At 45.7% G+C, this 18,960-nt stretch overlaps 1 pseudogene; it reads left to right on the top strand.

Moving 5' to 3' along the window:
- Nucleotides 1-133: 133 nt before the first annotated feature.
- On the top strand, nucleotides 134-17,326 carry LOC106586988 (ubinuclein-2-like; annotated as a pseudogene).
- The last annotated feature ends 1,634 nt before the right edge of the window (nucleotides 17,327-18,960 follow it).

Below are 18,960 nucleotides of genomic sequence, written 5' to 3'. Positions count from 1 at the left end.
AATTTCAACAGGTGTCCACCAATGTTTGCTTGTGTTGCGTCATCAGTGCCTATGACGGTAACTCAGTCACCCAACTGGTTTATTTGGTTCAGTTTGGGATTTACGGTGCGTGTAGTTAGGTCATTGTGGAAAAACACACAATTCAGCATTTCAGCACTGACTGAATGGATGACATAAGAATGCCATCAAAACAGATGCCATCCATTTTCTTTATTAGTGAGCAAAATTATTCAGGTGACATGGGCTATGATGTGATAAAATGTCCTTTCACAAAAGACATCACCGTTAAGGTCATAATACTAGTGCCATCTTCAGATGTTCTTATTATCGCCTATTGTGATAGGGGCGGGATTAAAATGGGAGCAAATGCAGTGATTGGCCACGATAACCCCCTCGTTCACGCGACTTCCGTTTTGTCTGTGCGCGCAGGCCCAGTGACCTCTCTGATATTTTATTTACTCCTGAAATCCAAGATGGCCACCTTGAATGTCTCGATCCCATAGCAATTGAGGATGCAAGTAGCTACCGAAAAAACAACTTTTCCCCGACCATCTCATCCCCTGAAATTCAATTCGAATGGTGCGGATGACCCCCTTACATCTTATTAGCTACTAAATAGCCATTGCAGTTTCGCGCAAACCCCTTCAATTCGCAAATTTGAAGTAGTTTCGCGAAGTAGCTCGCGTTGTCGCTGTCTGTCCGAAGCGAGGTTCAGACAGGCAGCACATCCAAATGGCCGAACCGAGAAAAGTACAATTTGTCACCCTCTCGGCCTTCGCTGCGGGATCAGCCACGGAGACTAGGAAACGCCGGTTGGAGGATGACGAGGCCGACATCGACTTGGATGCGGACGGTGAGGTCGAAACGAAAGCGTCCGGGGCAGATGGTGGCGGTGGGCTTTTCGGCAAAACTAGTAGTGACAAGGACAACGCTGAAGGAAAACGGATTACCGTGCGGTTGAACCTATCTCTGTCCGAGCCCAGCGATCAATCGTCGGCCGAGTTTAACTACAGCGAACTCATCCAAAACATCCAGGTATGACTCCTTCTGTTTGGTCAAGAAAGACATGGATCAACACCAGTTGATTTTATTAACTTGGTTAGTGGGGACTTGTTATAAACTAGGATATGAACGTGGGTGTATCTTGTCTTTCCACGGACTAGCGTGGTCGGTGGGAGGAAATTACCAGTCATGGACTTCACACAAAAGACCCTAACTCAGCCATTCATTAAGCCATTCACTCAAATTTCTTGGTACTCAGCTCGAACGGCCCGTCAAGATTACAGTTGTAGGCACTCCTTATGCACATGCAGTGATAAAGGTTGTCTGGCGCTACCTGTTTCCAATTCTTGATAACTTGCCAACTCTCTTTTTAGTTTACACCAGTCATACAGCCATTAATATGGCACGTAGAAGTGCCCCAGTACAGTTGAGTTTAGCCTCCTATGGGTGACATATAGAAGACCAGTCAGTGCTGAATAGATGGAGTAGGTTTGGAAGTACCAGGATGTAGCCTACGTTATCAAGACACTCAGTGGTGTGTACAGACATCATTGCATGGGACAGTAGTTAACAATTTTTTGTTGTTACATATTTGCATAGCAATTATGCTGAATATATAATACATTGTTCTCAAACTTATAATTACAAGTGATACTACAACTTTATAAACCAGCTGTAAATCTAAATACAAATGCTTCTTCACCAATGCTATTTTGGCAATATGATTGCATAGCAATATGATTTACATCCGGTACAATAACACAATATTATTTGTTACTTTGTTTGTTGTTTGTTTATTGTGGGTAAGTTCATTTCTTTTCCAGTAGTTACACTTTTCCTCACCCATTCCCCGCTTTCTAGGCAAAAAAGAACACTCCTCCTCCAGCCCCAACTCAGACTCCAACTCTTTTTATCCTGCCTCCTGCCCTTGACCCTAGCGACCCTTTCAACGATGACGAGAGAGAACGACTGCAGGTGGAGGCCCTGGCCAAGAAGTTTGAGAACAAATATGTATGTTATTTTTTGGAGCCGTGGTAAAACTTTGTGCTCTAATAACTCCACTTGTAAGATACTAGTTTTAAGATTAGTTTGACTTTTTTATCTGGTTAATAGCTAGTTGAACTAGGTTATAAACCTGTTATATCTGGTTATAAGCCATTTTTTTCTTGTTTATGACTACTGGTTATACAGAATGTACATGTGAAAGTATGTATCCTCTGTGACACAGGGCAATGCCAATGCAGCAGGAAAGAAGAAGAGGAAGGATAGAATGCAGGATCTGATTGACATAGGCTTCGGCTACGATGAGACCGACCCTTTTATTGACAACTCAGAGGCTGTAAGTATCTTTTTTATTTTTTTACCTTTTACATGCCTTCATGTGGAGAAGGAATGTTAGGCTGTATTATAGGTGGAGAAAATAGGAATCTGCTCTATTCTGGCGAACTCCGCTCTGGAGTTTCGCTTCCTGTTTGGAGTGTGCTTAAGACTGTCAATCAACCACAGCACCAATTCGCACAACCAATCAATCTCACCCCATAAATACTAACCTACATTCACCACAGTGACATGTTTTCTTTTGTTTGTCAGACACTCATTGAAGTTAGTCTGTATTCTGCATCTATGCTCTGAATGTAACGGCTGCCATTTTGTTTTGTGTGACAGTATGACGAGCTGGTCCCGGCCTCCCTGACTACCAAGCTGGGGGGGTTCTACATCAACACGGGCACGCTGCAGTTCAGAGCTGCTTCCGAGTCAGAGGGAGAGGAAGGGGGCAAGGATGTCAAACCCAGAGTAAGGGTGGGATACTGGCATGAAGCATTGTATACAGTGAAATTACACTATATTAGTCAGTTGGGGTCAATTCCATTTCAATGATGTCAACTCAGGAAGTAAACAGAAATTCTAATTCTATTCAAAATTAATGAGAAAATCAATGAATTTTTGTTTACTTCCTGAATTGACTAGAATAATTGACCCCGTCCCTGATGCTTTATTTGTGTTTATCCAACTGGTTGTTTTGGTTTTTCATAAATTGTGTCTGTGCCTTCCGGTGTTAGCAGGAGCTGAAGGATGGCGAGGAGCAAGTGATCAAGAGACGAAGGAGGAAAGAAGGAAACAATTTGGAGGAGAAGAAACCCCGGAAGAACAGAGTGCCCAAACCAGGGTGAGATGATAGGATAGTGGGATGGATACATCACTGCTTCTTGTGCCTGTCAGGCATGTCTGTACCTTCGCTAATTACAATTTGAGATAGAATGGTTGCTGAATAATTCTGATTATTTTGTTCTTGCTGTAAGAGCAAAAGGGATCATCTAAAGGGACATTGTTGTTCTATGCATATTTCTCAAATGGAACTGAGCATGTTTCAAGAACCATTCTTCAAAATGTCTTGTAATGCTTTTTGAATCAGTTTTTATACCTCCCCGTGTCAAACCCTACCTAATGTGCACTGAAATTGAAATGTATGCACTTCAGCATAGCATACAATACAATAGACGAATTCATCATATAGATATATTTTTGTTCATTCCTACCCATGTACAGATATGTCTGACTATGACATGATACACTGTGATGCTCTCTCTGAATGGCCCGTGGGCTTGTGTGACAGGCCAAGTGTCCTTAACAAAGGCTACATTAGCTACCCTCTGATAAGCTGATCACTCCGCTGCCATAAATACTCCTATTCCCAGAAATAGACCAGCAGATATTATGAGACTGTTGTTTCCCTTGTATCATATTGAAAAGACATTGCCTTGCTTATCGGTTTCTTGTCTTCGAGATTACACATCATAACTTGCCTCACTATTTTCTCCCTCCTTCCTCTTTCTTCCATCTCTCCTCTCTTCCCGCTCTTTTTCCCCTCTTCACCCATCTCTCTTGTCTTTCTGATCCAGAGTGTCGTCTCTGATGAACATCCACCGGCCAGAGAAGAAGAAGAGGAAGAAGCTGATGAAGGACTCCTTGTGCTTGGCAGCCATGTTGCGCCGCTTCACCCGGGAGAAGCAGGAGATGAGGAAGATGAACCCCATCGCGCCCCACTCCGGCATGGGCAGCTCCGTGGCCAACGCCCCGCGAGCCAACCACCTGCTGGCTAACTCCCACCTGCACGCTAACGCGGCTAACAACGACGTCTCGTTGGCCGAGCTCACCGCGGACCCCGCCATGATGTCACTGCTGGGCTCAGCAAATGAGAAGGAGCTCCAGGATCTTCTGGGTGACCTGGACTTCAGCCTTCTGGACAGCTCGGCTAATCCGCACGTGGCCACGCCCGGGAGAGAGAATGGCCTGATAGGAATTGGAGTTTCAGGGCCGAAGCCGAGTGGGGGCGCGTTAGGGAGGGGGCTGGGTGTTTCAGGGGGTCTCCTACACCCACCTCCGCTCCCTGACGGCCTGCCCGCCCCCCTCATCAAGCGCATCGAGGACCTACGGGCGGTGAGTCGCACTGATGGGGCATTTCCAGTTTATCATAGATTGATTTATTTGTTTACTTAATGTTTATGTGATCATCCCTTGATTTAATTGTTGAGTAACTTCCTGGAATTTTGTACAGTTGAAATAAACAAAAAACAGTGTTTCAGTTCTTGGAAGATTTGTGATGCATTTCTTGACAGCGTGGTAAAAATGCAAAGAGAGGTTAGAGAGGAGCAGAGCAGAATGGAAGAGCGGATGAGAGCAAAACACATGAAAGAAAGGTAGACTAGCAACAGACAACTGGTGGCCAAAAGGGAGAGAGAAGAAAGAGAGAGTGACAAATCAAGAATGAGCGAAAACTGGCAAGATGACAATGCAGGCGTTTTGAAACTGACACGGACGGCTCCTTTTTGCTTTTGTGCGTCTTTCCATGGAAGACAGTCTGCTCACCAACCTCTTTTCTTCACAGGCCTCTCGTCAGTTTGATCAAGAGGGAAGGAAGAAATTCTTCACCCTAGATATGAATAACATCCTACTGGAGTGAGTTTGTCGTTCTTTTGACCCATTGTACATTTCTCTCCGTCTCCAACCTGAATGTGTCATACTGCTGATATTGGAGTCGATTGTTCATCTCTTTTCTTGTCTTTTTCACCCCCACTCTGTTCTACATTTCTCCCAACATCTTTCTCTCTCGCACGCAAATTGTTTTAATCTTTGTCGTCTCTTCTTTATCCCTTTTCCTTGCTTACCATCTTTCTCTCTCCATCCCCCCCTTTCTCTCACTCCTGTTAATTCCCTCTGTTGCTCCTCTCCCTTCCCTCCACGCTCTCCTCCGCTCCTCCCCCAGTATTGAGCTGCAGGTGCAGGAGCAGCCGATGGGGCTACGTGGGGAGGTGTATTCTCACCTGGAGGCATTTGTGCCCTGCAATAAGGAGGCCCTGCTCAAACGCCTCAAGAAGCTTAGCCTCAACATCCAGGATGACCGTCTGCGTACGCCCCTGATGAAGCTGAAGCTGGCTGTGTGCAGTGTGATGCCCGAGCAGATCCAACGATACAACATGGACTGCATGGTCAAGGCTGCCAAGTAAGAAGATTACAATACCCCATAGTGTACTGCAGCCATACTCAACAGGCGGATCGTGGTCCGGATGCGGACCCAGAACGGGGTCAATACGGACCGCGGGTCCCGACTTTACATTTGACATTTTTCTACATTTGATGTCGCATTGGGCAGTTTGACATTCCCTGACAGAGAGACATTTTGATTTAGTACCTGTCAGAAATGTGCAGTTGATCAAATAGCCCATGTTAGGTAGATGGGTACGCCCAGGGGCCTCGACACCCAGCGCGCCCCCATTTGATTTTGATGAGTCATTCACTCAGGTATCATATGGCAAAATTTGTAGAAGTGCAGGAAATGAGCTTTAAAACGGCAAGATTTTCTCTCTATCAACAAGAAGGATTTGAACAGTTTGGGGTTGTTGGGTGGGGGTTTGTTACTATGCTGATAAATGACAAAATCCATCCTGACCTTTGCCACCTAGGAAATTTGTATGACCGGACCTTCTTAAATAATAGTTGAGTACCCCTGGTATACTGTAATGCTATATCGCTTATCCATAATGGTTGTTAGGTTATTTTTAGTGCTCTACTCTGCCTGTGTTCATCACTGCTTTCATTTATATGCGTCTCTGCCTCTGCGGGTATATATTGAGGTTGTTAGAACATGCTGATTCTGAGGTGTGTGTGTGTGTGTGTGTTGGACCCTAGCAGGCAGCAGCCTGGAGAGGGAGAGAAGAACGGATCAGAAGAGGAGGACGAGGGGAAGCCGGGGAAGAGGATGATGGGCCCACGGAAGAAGTTTGTCTGGGACGACAAGCTCAGGTAACAGGCCATCCACTGCCCTCAATCAAATCTAATTTAAAAAGCCATTTTTACATCAGCAGTTGTCACAAAGTGCTTTTATAGTAATCTGGCCTAGACACTAAAGCGAAATTCTCGAGCAAAGTCATACAGGAAGTGGTTGATTTGAAAAGATAATAGATTAGTAAGCTTTCTTAATTTGTCTGTCTGTCTGTCTGTCTGTCTGTCTGTCTGTCTGTCTGTCTGTCTGTCTGTCTGTCTGTCTGTCTGTCTGTCTGTCTGTCTGTCTGTCTGTCTGTCTGTGTAGGTCGCTGCTGTGTAACCTGGTGCGTGTGAAGTTGAGCTCCTATGAACTAGAGTCGTCTCAGTGCTCTCTCTCCGTGGAGGATTACCTCAAGGCCTTCATGGAGAACGAGGTCAAACCACTGTGGCCCAAGGGCTGGATGCAGGCCAGGATGCTGTTCAAGGAGAGCCGTGTTGTACACAGTCACCTCACTGTCAACATGTAAGTTATCTCAACTATAATTGGACCTTATAAATAAGTTGGCTTTATAATGGCAATTATACCTTTTATTGTATATATATGCCTGATTGACAGATCAAATCAGATTTTATTGGTCGCATACACATATTTAGCTGATGTTATTGTGGGTGTAGTGAAATGCTTGTGTTCCTAGCTCCAACAGTGCAGCAATATCTAACGATGCACAACAACACACACAAATCTAAAAAGTAAAATAATGGGATTTAGAAATATTAGGACGAGCAATGTCGGAGTCCCGAGTATAAATATACTGTGCCTTTGGAAAGTATTCAGACCCCTTGACTTTTTCCACATTTTGTTACGTTACAGCCTTATTCTAAATTGATGAAATACTATTTTTTCCTCATCAATCTACACACAATACCCTATAATGACAAAGCCTAAACAGGTTTTTAGAAATGTTTGCAAATGTATTAAAAATAGAAAAACAGAAATACCTTATTTACATAAGTATTCAGCCCCTTTGCTATGAGACTCAAAATTGAGCTCAGGTGCATCCTGTTTTCATTGATCATCCTTGAGATGTTTCTACAACTTAGTTGGAGTCCACCTGTGGTAAATTCTATTGATTGGACAGGATTTGGAAAGGCACAGTTGACACTGCATGTCAGAGCAAAAACCAAGCGTTGAGGTCAAAGGAATTGTCTGTAGAGCTCCGAGACAGGATTGTGTTGAGGCACAGATCTGGGGAAGGGTACCAAAAAATGTCTGCAGCATTGAAGGTCCCCAAGAACACAGTGGCCTCCATCATTCTTAAATGGAAGAAGTTTGGAACCACCAAGACTCTTTCTAGAGCTGGCTGCCTGACCAAACTGAGCAATCAGGGGAGAAGGACCTTGGTCAGGGAGGTGACCAAGAACCCGATGGTCACTCTGACAGAGCTCCAGAGTTCCTCTATGGAGATGGGAGAACTTTCCAGCAGGACAACCATCTCTGCAGCACTCCTCCAATCAGGCCTTTATGGTAGAGTGGCCAGACGGAAGCTGCGCCTCAGTTAAAGTCACATGACAGCCCGCTTGGAGTTTGCCAAAAGGCACCTAAAGACTCTCAGACCATGAGAAACACGATTCTCTGGTCTGATGAAACCAAGATCGAACACTTTGGCCTGAATGCCAAGCATCACGTCTGGAGGAATCCTGGCACCATCCCTACGGTGAAGCATGGTAGTGGCAGCATCATGCTGTGGGGATATTTTTAAGTGTCAGTAACTGCGAGTCTAGTCAGGATCGAGGGAAAGATCCTTGATGAAAACCTGCTCCAGAGCACTCAGGATCTCAGACTGGGGCGAAGGTTCACCTTCCAACAGGATCTGCAGAGAAGAATGGGAGAGCTCCCCAAATACAGGTGTGCCAAGCTTCTAGTGTCATACCCAAGAAGACTCGAGGCTGTAATCACAGCCAAAGGTGCTTCAACAAAGTACTGAGTAAAGGGTCTGAATACTTATGTAAAAGTTATTTTTGTTTTCCTGTTTTTGCTTTGTGATAATGGGGTAGATTGTCTGTAGATTGATGAGGGGAATAAACTATTTAATACATTTTAGAATAAGGCTGTAATGTAACAAAATGTAGAGAAAGTCAAGGGGTCTGAATACTTTCCAAATGCACTGTGTATGTGTGTGTGTGTATATATATATATATATATATATATATGTATATGTGTGTATGTATATACACTGCTCAAAAAAATAAAGGGAACACTTAAACAACACAATGTAACTCCAAGTCAATCACACTTCTGTGAAATCAAACTGTCCACTTAGGAAGCAACACTGATTGACAATAAATGTCACATGCTGTTGTGCAAATGGAATAGACAACAGGTGGAAATTATAGGCAATTAGCAAGACACCCCCAATAAAGGAGTGGTTCTGCAGGTGGGGACCACAGACAACTTCTCAGTTCCTATGCTTCCTGGCTGATGTTTTGGTCACTTTTGAATGCTGGCGGTGCTTTCACTCTAGTGGTAGCATGAGACGGAGTCTACAACCCACACAAGTGGCTCAGGTAGTGCAGCTCATCCAGGATGGCACATCAATGCAAGCTGTGGCAAGAAGCTTTGCTGTGTCTGTCAGCGTAGTGTCCAGAGCATGGAGGCGCTACCAGGAGACAGGCCAGTACATCAGGAGACGTGGAGGAGGCCGTAGGAGGGCAACAACCCATCAGCAGGACCGCTACCTCCGCCTTTGTGCAAGGAGGAGCAGGAGGAGCACTGCCAGAGCCCTGCAAAATGACCTCCAGCAGGCCACAAATGTGCATGTGTCTGCTCAAACGGTCAGAAACAGACTCCATGAGGGTGGTATGAGGGCCCGACTTCCACAGGTGGGGGTTGTGCTTACAGCCCAACACCGTGCAGGACGTTTGGCATTTGCCAGAGAACACCAAGATTGGCAAATTCGCCACTGGCGCCCTGTGCTCTTCACAGATGAAAGCAGGTTCACACTGAGCACGTGACAGAATCTGGAGATGCCGTGGAGAACTTTCTGCTGCCTGCAACATCCTCCAGCATGACCGGTTTGGCGGTGGGTCAGTCATGGTGTGGGGTGGCATTTCTTTGGGGGGCCGCACAGCCCTCCATGTGCTCGCCAGAGGTAGCCTGACTGCTATTAGGTACCGAGATGAGATCCTCAGACCCCTTGTGAGACCATATGCTGGTGCGGTTGGCCCTGCGTTCCTCCTAATGCAAGACAATGCTAGACCTCATGTGGCTGGAGTGTGTCAGCAGTTCCTGCAAGAGGAAGGCATTGATGCTATGGACTGGCCCGCCCGTTCCCCAGACCTGAATCCAATTGAGCACATCTGGGACATCATGTCTCGCCACGTTGCACCACAGACTGTCCAGGAGTTGGCGGATGCTTTAGTCCAGGTCTGGGAGGAGATCCCTCAGGAGACCATCCGCCACCTCATCAGGAGCATGCCCAGGCGTTGTAGGGAGGTCATACAGGCACGTGGAGGCCCCACACACTACTGAGCCTCATTTTGACTTGTTTTAAGGACATTACATCAAAGTTGGATCAGCCTGTAGTGTGGTTTTTCACTTTAATTTTGAGTGTGACTACAAATCCAGACCTCCATGGGTTGATAAATTGGATTTCCATTCATTATTTTTGTGTGATTTTGTTGTCAGCACATTCAACTATGTAAAGAAAAATGTATTTAATAAGATTATTTCTTTCATTCAGATCTAGGATGTATTGTTTAAGTGTTCCCTTTATTTTTTCGAGCAGTATATATATATATATGTGTGTGTATTTGAAGTCGGAAGTTTACATACACCACTTCAAAAATGTCTTGTTAACAAACTATAGTTTTGGCAAGTTGGTTAGGAGATCTACTTTGTGCATGACGCAAGTAATTTTTCCAACAATTGTTTACAGACAGATTATTTCACTTATAATTCACTGTATCACAATTCCAGTGGGTCAGAAGTTTACATACACTAAGTTGACTGTGCCTTTAAACAGCTTGGAAAATTCCAGAAAATGATGTCATGGCTTCTGATAGGCTAATTGACATCATTTGAGTCAATTGGAGGTGTACCTGTGGATGTATTTCAAGGCTCAGTGCATCTTTGCTTGGGAAACTGAAAAGAAATCAGCCAAGACCTCAGAAAAAAAATTGTAGACCTCCACAGGTCTGGTTCATCCTTGGGAGCAATTTCCAAACGCCTGAAGGTACCACGTTCATCTGTACAAACAATAGCACGCAAGTATAAACACCATGGGACCACGCTGCCCTCATACCTGTCAAGAAGACGTGTTCTGTCTCCTAGAGATGGATGTACTTTGGTGCGAAAAGTGCAAATCAATCCCAGAACAACAGCGAAGGACCTTGTGAAGATGCTGGAGGAAGTAGGTACAAAACTATCTATATCCACAGTAAAACCGCCATAAAAAAGCCAGACTACGGTTTGCAATTGCACATGGGGACAAGATTGTACTTTTTGGAGAAATGTCCTCTGGTCTGATGAAACAAAAATAGAACTGTTTGGCCATAATGACCATCGTTATGTTTGAAGGAAAAAGGGGGACGCTTGCAAGCCGAAGAACACCATCCCAACCGTGAAGCACGGGGGTGGCAGCATCATGTTGTGGGGGTGCTTTGCTGCAGGAGGGACTGGTGCACTTCACAAAATAGATGGCATTATGAGGCAGGAAAATTATGTGGATATATTGAAGCAACATCTCAAGACATCAGTCAGGAAGTTAAAGCTTGGTCACAAATGGGTCTTCCAAATGGACAATGACCCCAAGCATACTTCCAAAGTTGTGGCAAAATGGCTTAAGGACCACAAAGTCAAGGTGTTGAAGTGGCCATCACAAAGCCATGACCTCAAACCTATAGAAAATTTGTGGGCAGAACTGAAAAACTGACTCAGTTACACCAGCTCTGTCAGGAGGAATGGGCCAAAATTCACCCAACTTATTGTGGGAAGCTTGTGGAAGGCTACCCAAAACGTTTGACCCAAGTTAAACAATTTAAAGGCAATGCTACCAAATACTAATTGAGAGTATGTAAACTTCTGACCCACTGGGAATGTGATGACAGAAATAAAAGTTGAATTATTATTATTATTATTATTATACTATTATTCTGACATTTCACATTCTTAAAATAAAGTGATGATCCTAACTGAACTAAAACAGGGATTTTTTTACTCGGATTAAATGTCAGGAATTGTGAAAAACTCAGTTTAAATGTATTTGGCTAAGGTGTATGTAAACTTCCGACTTCAACTGTACATACAGTCGTGGCCTAAAGTTTTGAGAATGACACAAATATTCATTTTCACAAAGTCTGCTGCCTCAGTTTGTATAACGGCAATCTGAGGCAGCAGACTTTGTGAAAATGAATATTTGTGTCATTCTCAAAACTTTTCGCCGCGACTGTACATGCATACATATATACGCATATGTTTGTTTTCATCAAGGAACTCTTTGCTCCATTCATCTTTACCTCGATCCTGACGAGTATATCTGAAGAAACAGATGACTGATTGACAGATGGATTAGCATTCCTGTGTGGATGTTAACTTAACACACCATTGTTTTCTCTGTCCAGGGTCAAGAAAAGGATGGTCCCCACCCCCAGGGCTAAAGCAAAGGTCAGTGACATCTCTTCACTCTCAATTGACGTTTGTTACCTTCTATCCATACAAGATGGTTATTTGGTATTACCTGCGGTGCCATGTGTTCTGATGCAGGGCTAATGCTAACCTTTGTCCTTTCCCTGTGTTCCAGGAGGGCCAATGGATTCAGCAGAGGCCCAATCTCCCCACCGCCACCACCCCTTCTCTCCCCCACGTCCCCTCCACCCCCTCCGTCATCCAGGCCCGCCGGACCTCCTCGTCTCCCTCGGAGCCCATCTGCCTGTCCGACTCGCTGGACGAGGACCTCCGCGCCCCCTCCCTGGATTCCGTCTCCCACGCCCTCGCCTTCCTCAGCCAAGCCGCCAAGGGCCTGGGTCCCCACGGCAGCGTCACTGACCTCACCCTCACCTCCCCCTCTCCCCCCGCCTCTCCAGATCCCCAACTCCTCCCCCTCCATCACCCCTCACTACTCCCCCTCGTCTTCCCTACTCACCTCACATTCTCTTTCCAAGATAAACGCCAACTCGTCGACGATGGTGACGATGCCATCGATGGCCAACATTAAGACCACGCTATCTACCTCTCCCTCCACTTCCACGGCGTCGTCGGCTCGCATGCAGCTCGCGGGGGCCACGTTGGTGTCTCGTGGCGCCGACGGAGTGTACGGCATGATGAAAGGGGCAGGCTCTATGGGACAGACTCAGAGACACAATGTCAGCATGGCGACCGCCACTCACAGGCAAGGGGGCATGACCGGAGGGAGTAAGCTCCACCCACCGTCATCCCCCTCCCCGCCCACCAAGCAGCGGCCCCCTCCCACAGCCTCTCCACTCCTGCCCCCCCATCAGAAGGTCTCCCTGGGCATGGGGGTGGCAATACCAGGACTGGGGAAGAGCAGTGTCAAATCCAACAGCAGCAGTAATGGCGGTGCCATGATGAGCAACATGCCCTCCTCCTCCCCTCAGTCCCGTGCCACCAACTCCCACTCACACCCCCAGCAGCTCAACTCCAAGAGCCCTCATCAGCTCAACTCCAAGAGCCCCCAGCAACCCTCCTACCTCACCTCCACGGTGGGCTCCTCACCATCCCAGTCCCCCTCCCACCACCAGGGAAAATCCAAGCCCCACCACCAGTCCAACTTCATCACCCCCATGCAGGCAACCCTCACCAAGTCCTCCCACAGCAACAACTCCTCCCCCATCATCAAGCTCACCCCTCGCCCCCTGCCCCCACCCCTCCTCCCATCTCCTCCCCTTCTTCCTCATCTTCCAATCTCCTCTCTCACTCTCAAATGATCTCCAGCCCTCTCCAGTACCAGTCCCCCAAGACTGCCGGCTTCCGCCCCCCATTTAGTGTCCAAGGTGGGGGTCAGGTGAAGTCGGGCCAGGGCAGTTATAGCTTCGCGGGGAGCCAGAAGGCTCCGTCTGTCATTAGCAGTAGTAGCGTTAGCAGCGCTAGCTCCAACAGCAGCCCCATGCGCATGTCGCCCGTCACCAGTCGCCCAGACAACAGCCCCTCCGGCACGGTCTCGACCTGTCACGGACAGAGACAGAGAGCTGTGGGCGGAGCCAAGGCTGTAGGCAGTCGGGTGCCCACGGCAACCATGGCCACACCCTCCGTCACCTCACACCTGACGCAGGTGAGTCAGCCAATCCCATGCGACCAGAAAGTGTCAAGAAGTGTGAAAAACAGGATCAAGAGAAGCACCTCTTAGATACTGACTGCATTTTTCTCGCTTGAGTTTTGAGTATGTTCTGCAAAGGCTTGGCCACGTAGTCAGAAGAGAAAGGAAGAGATTGTGTCAGGCACTATATATGTCACTAAGTTGAGTCACCTGATCCCTTCTCTCTCCTTCTCTTTCTCCACCCCCTTCCCCCTAGGTGTCAGCTAGCAGCCCCCTCCTGGGCGGGCCACTTGGCTTTGGGATGCTAGGGGGGCTGGTGCCCGTCTCACTGCCCTACCAGTTCCCATCGCTGCTCAACTTCACTCCTCCTGGAGCCCCGGGGGTCAGCGGCCTGGGCACGGGCGCCAACTCAGGATACAGCCTCTCACAGAGCGACTTAATGGGTGAGTAATTGGCCGGTGCCCAACTGGCAGTGGCTCCACAAGGCTGTGATCTTTCAAAGCACCGGGCATGCAAATATATAGGAGCAAAAATAAAGCATTTGTTCTCTCTGTTCTCTACGGTTCAGTAGAACTTTTAGGGCTCTTAATACCACTGAAAAAGTCTGTACTGTAGATCATGATGTGGTAAAGGTCTTTAAAGAATTTACTACTTCATTATTATGACATTTTATTGGATGAATTTGATCAAATGACAAAGAAACTCAGTGTTTATTAAGATGGCAAAATAAATGGAGCCGCAGTTAGATTTGTTTGTGGTCCCTTGAGATTCCTCTAGTCTTAGTTTGTGTTACTCATGGTCAGTGTTGTGGTGTGCAGTGTGTGTGTGCGTGCTGTGGATCCATACTGAAGTATAATTAGCTCTAATGTGCCTATGCTAAAGGTTTCTCACTGTAACCCTCTTGCCCTGCCTGTCTCGTTTTCTCATCCAATCCCTCACTCCTTCTCCCCCTCCATCCATCCATCCATCCATCCATCCATCCATCCATCCATCCATCCATCCATCCATCCATCCATCCATCCTCCCTTCACTCCTGTGTTCTTTAATCCCTCTTTTATCTGCCCTCACTTTCTGATTTTGTTTTACTCAAATTCTACTTTCATCTTTTAATGTTCCTTTTCTCACCTTTATTCTCCTCAACCCCTTCCCCCTCTCCATTCTTCCCTTTTTTTTACCTCCTCACTCCTTCTTCCTCTCGTCTGTCCATCCCTCCCTCCCTCCATCTCTCCTCAGATCTGTATAAGAGTCTCCAGTCAGGGTCACATGCTGCTCTACCTCCTCACTTGCAGCTTGCTTTCTCAGGTAAACTTCATACCTCCTCCAGTACCTCTCCCCCTCCTCCCTTACCTCCCTCTTCCCTTCCTCCAGTACTTCTCCCCCTCCTCCCTTACCTCCCTCCTCCTCTTCCCTTCCTCCATTTGTGTTGTTGTCATTCCCTGCGTCATGTTGATATCGCTCACTCACTGTTTGGCTGTAAAGTCTTCTTTCCCAACCTGTCTGCCTGCTTCAATGTTAGCGGTGATCTGCATGCCTGTGTTAACACTAGAAGCCCGTGTCTTGTCTGTCGATGAAGCATCTCCTCCCTGTGTGTTAGGTGTTCAGTATTTTTCTGTATCATGTATTTACACATGATGTAACAAATCATTTTAAACCCCCTCTACCTCAGATGCGAACCAAAGCCAGGGTGGCGACATGAAGAGGAAGTCCCACTGACCAATAGAGACGGAGGACAGAGAGTGACATCGAGACATCCACTAGGATCACTTTGATTGGACAGATGGACACAATGATGTAATAATACAGGGGGGAGGAGCCTTCTTCCCTCAATATGGACCTGAAGAATCAATTCCCCCTCACCATGACAATTTATGAATTTAATTTAGCTGTATGTTTATGATTACTGGGTATAAAATGGACCTGGGGTGAATGATAATGAATTTTTTTCCCTTACGTTTTTTTCTTGTCAACATGTTTACATGACCGACCTTTATCACTGTGGAATGAGGACAGGGTCGTATTCATTAGGCTCCAAGCGTAGAAAAACAAATACAAAAACAAGGAAGGACTGACTGAACACTCGTTTTCGTTTAAAAGGCGTTTTGCTATGTTGTGCACCAACGGAGCGCACATACCGCAACGAATGTCGATCTATTTGCCGTTTGTTCGGACCACCCCACCGGTGAGGGTCTGATTGCTGACATTTTCGCTTGATTCTACATGTAGAATCAGTTTGAAAATAATGGCTGGCACTCTGTTCAGAGGTGCTAAGTAGTCTCGACCTGCAAACGCTACCAGTGTGTCCGTTCCGTAATGAAAACCACCCAGGAGAGGGAGCACCCAGGAGAGGGAGCACCCAGGAGAGGGAGCACCCAGGAGAGGGAGCACCCAGGAGAGGGAGCACGCTGTTAGCTAAGTCATTTAATTTGAATTTGAGTCTGTTTTTATTTTTTCTCGTCTAAAGCAGATTTGAGTATAAATTATTTTTTGGTAGTTGTCTTGACTGTCTGAGGAAGGTAGTTGTTAACTTGTCTCCGATGTGAGATGGTGTGTCCATAGAGTGTTTTAAAGTCGCCTCTGCTCCCCACAAATGACTGTTAAGGTAGTATAGCTAATATAAAAATGGATAAATTATTTGTAATTTACACAGGGATAAAAAAATATTTAGAGGTACGAGTGTGCCCGGTGAGATTGTGTGTGTGTGTGTGTACGTACACAACCTACATATATTATTATATATTGTATTTTCTTTCTAGGTCTGTCTGTGCTGTGTGAGTGCGAATTGTATATCCCCCTTTTCTCTGTTGTGTGTGTGTGTGTGTGTGTGTGTGTGTTTGTGTTTGAGAGAGTGAGTTTTCCCCTCTCTTGCGCAGCGTGTCTTTGGTGCTGTATAATCACACTGGACCTTTTCTGGAGAAAAAACTTGAACCGTAAAAGCTAGACTCCTCTTTTGGAAAGAGGAGTGGAGCGTGAGAGAGGGGACAGAGACGCGAGATTGTAGCCTACTTGAACTTTTTTTTTTTTTGAAATTGTAATTAATTTACTTTGTAAAAAAAAAAAATTATCAACTAAAACACACTCAAAACTCAATATGACAAAACGCCTTAGTTTGTAAGTTTCATTAAAGAACTATGCAGGACTATAAATGCTTCAATGCAAAAGTGTAAGTCATCGCTTGGCTTTCAACCTCTTACTCAGCTGTCAATATATTTCTGGGAGTTGCGAATGTTTGTGTGTATGTATGTCTGAGTCCTTTTTCTCATCTAAAGAACTCTCTTTTCTCACCTACTGAATACCTCTCTAGAAATTGTTCTTCCTTACTCTCTTCCTATATCTGGGAAGATCTCAATAGCATACTCCTCACTTCCTCTCTCCTAGTCTTCTCAAAACCCATTGGGGGAGAAGGTCAGAGGGGAGGGACCTCTGGCTTTCTTGCCTCTGTCCATCTCTTATCATCCTTCATCCCTCCTTCCAATGTCAGTATGAATGTTGACCAACTGCACCAAGGATGGCGCCAAAGATGAGTTTCCTAGCATATAGATGGGGTGCCTTGGTCAGTGTGTGTGTTCCTATCATTCTCTTTGAAATGTACCCATGAGTGTTGTCCGTCTGTGGTCTGTCAGGATGTCATGGTGAAAAGTTGTTTCTTTCTGTGACTGGAGCAGCAGGTGACATTTTAAAGCTTTTGGGGTGGGTAAAGATTACATTTCATGGTAACTGGTTACTTAATTCGGTCTCTTTTGTAGATTATTTTTGTGTGTCGATTTATGGAATAAAATACAGTTGGTTTTTAATAGGGCCTGAGTAATTTCTTTGTGCTCCCTGTCTTCCGTCCTCCATTGTGACAGCTGTCTTTCAAAAGAACCCTTCTAGTTCTGAAGGTAGGGCAAAACTACGCTCTCGAGACACCTGTTAAAGGAAGTAAGGGCTCTATTCAATCTGTATATCGGATTTTAAAGACTGTTCCAACCTTAGGTAATTTCTGATTGTCAGCTCAAATGGAATTTACCTTAACATTTCTAGCACACAAACTGTAATGCTTCAGGAATTCAGTTTGAATAGAGCCTTTTTATTTTTATTTATTTAACCTTTATTTAACTAGGCAAGTCAGTTAAGAACAAATTCTTATTTACAATGATGGCCTACCCCAGCCAAACCCGGACGACGCTGGACCAATTGTGCGCCGCCCTATGGGACTCCCAATCACGGCCGGATACAGCCTGGATTCGAACCAGGGACTGTAGTGATGCCTCTTGCACTGAGATGCAGTGCCTTAGACTGCTGCACCATTCGGGAGCCACAAGTGAAACGATGTTGCACTCGAGAGCCTTAAGACGTGGCAATAGATTTTTTTTCATACATTTGTCATAAATCCATGTTTTGTACAGTCCCTCAATTATGTCAACATTTGTGTTCACTTTCTGTACCCTGGAAAGGTCAGGGCTCGATTCAATGCATAAGGCTGAAGATCCGTGCCACAATGCGGTTGAAATGTAAAGGTAATTTCCTATTGAGTGGACGTCAGCAGCGTTTACTGTGAATGCAGTCTCCTGCAAATGCGGAGACATTGCCTTTAAACCTCAATCGCGCTATATCCCGGATCTTCAACCTTTATCACCCATGCCGGTGGTTTCCAGGTAACAACAGGCCCTAGCTTTGTGGAAGGCTCTGTGGAGCTTTCCCAGTTCTTGGCCCTGTTTGGATTCTTTCAAAAGTGCATCCTTTGTTCCTCCCTTGAAGTAACTGATTAGAAATGACTGGACAGGTGAAAACCATGTGGTAGAGCCCTTCCGCTCACCTGCCCAGGACACCCACTCAGATTGAGCAACAACAAAAAATCTGCTCTTTACTTGTCAAATGTTCCAAACAGGACATTGTCTTTTTACCTAAATATGCAAACACCAACAGATAGAATTCATAGCAAGCAGTGCATTGGGTGTGTCAGACTTGATTAAATATAACAGATTACCTGGATTTACATTCACTCTCACTGGATGGGATGCCAAAAAGAACTAACTGAAAGCCACACCCCCAATAATCCATGAATATAACTGCATTTGCCACTGTGCTTCTATGGCTATAATAACCATTCTGCCTATTTCATTTGTTCATTTAGCAAACAAGACAACTCATATCCAGTACCTTTATCAGTCAACACCTATATTTTAGCTGTAATTAGCTTTAAAAATTCCATTTTCTCTCAGCCTCATGTCATAATGTGTAGAATAGCATGAGATGAGCTATACAACTGCACATTTTCCTCTGCCCAATGGCAAAATTGCAGGAAGTTTGCTGCCCAAATTGATGCAGGCCCACCTGACAAGTTCCTGGCTACGCCAATGATGTCCCATACCCCCAGCTGGTGGAGAGTATAACATTTGGGTTGTCATCTGCAGCAGGTCCCTGGTTCAAATCACAGAGTTGTTTT

Source organism: Salmo salar, chromosome ssa02 (assembly GCF_905237065.1).
Source record: "Salmo salar chromosome ssa02, Ssal_v3.1, whole genome shotgun sequence".
Taxonomy (NCBI): Eukaryota; Metazoa; Chordata; class Actinopteri; order Salmoniformes; family Salmonidae; genus Salmo; species Salmo salar.
The sequence above is the reverse complement of the archived record's forward strand: the minus strand, read 5'-3'. Positions and strand labels throughout refer to the sequence as shown.